Source organism: Etheostoma spectabile, chromosome 10 (genome assembly GCF_008692095.1).
Source record: "Etheostoma spectabile isolate EspeVRDwgs_2016 chromosome 10, UIUC_Espe_1.0, whole genome shotgun sequence".
Lineage (NCBI taxonomy): Eukaryota > Metazoa > Chordata > Actinopteri > Perciformes > Percidae > Etheostoma > Etheostoma spectabile.
In genome coordinates this window covers 29126157-29126610 of record NC_045742.1, presented here as the reverse complement: position 1 = coordinate 29126610, position 454 = coordinate 29126157, and positions in this window count along the sequence as shown.

Here is a 454-nt window from a genome sequence, read left to right as displayed (position 1 = left end):
CCCCCAAAATGTTGATTTTTTTTTTTTAATGTTGGCAAATAATTGGCAATAATTAATTTTCCGTCAGCTGCCATGTTGCCAATGACTGATCAGTAAAATATTGCAGCATTCTTTTCTTACATATGGAATTTTGCCAGTTACCACTGGCAGAGAGCCATGACAGTATGTGGTGAATCAGGTTTTTTATATAGACGGTATAGGAAGTGAAGGTCAGACTCTATGTGTTTGTAAGATTTGATTTGATGAATGGACAGAGGAGGCTTGTTCGAGATGAGCTGCGCCTTGCCTGTAAAGTGCACGAGAGCAGGAGGCAGCCGCCGGGGGCGAGGATAAAAATCCGCTCTCAAGTCGAACAGTTTCCAGCCGGTTCCAGCAGCCTTCAGGCTGAACAGAAAGTCACAGAAACACCGTGGTCCGATCCCGATTTCATAGACTTAGACTTCTCTTTATTAAT